The following is a 437-nucleotide window of genomic DNA, read 5'->3' on the forward strand; positions in this document are numbered from 1 at the left end:
GTGTATAATGAGTCAAAAATCGAATTTCTGAAAAATAAACCTGAGTTTCGTCTGGCGAGGCAAGATGGCCGTGCTTCGGGGAAGTCACATTGGGGAATTGCCGCGCACATGCTCATTTCCTTGGCTACTGTTTTACGCCAAAGAGAGCACACACATGCAGGCCCTTTCGCATACATTTAAACACACCAAGGAAAAATTCTGCCAAAATGCGTATATATTCATTCCGGAATTTTCCCATGAGCTGAATTGTATAAGATTCATACCCTTTTCCTATGCCTCGGGTTCAATCAGAACTCCAGAAGTCAATGCTCTTTTTATACATAGATCTAATTACAAATTTATTGCGTCAGAATAAAGGGGTACAAGTTACGATTGGAGGATCTCAAAAGTTATGTTTTAACACGTGAATTTTAAAAAGACAAAAGGTCACTAGTATT

This window comes from Penaeus monodon, chromosome 25 (genome assembly GCF_015228065.2).
Source record: "Penaeus monodon isolate SGIC_2016 chromosome 25, NSTDA_Pmon_1, whole genome shotgun sequence".
Classification (NCBI taxonomy): Eukaryota; Metazoa; Arthropoda; class Malacostraca; order Decapoda; family Penaeidae; genus Penaeus; species Penaeus monodon.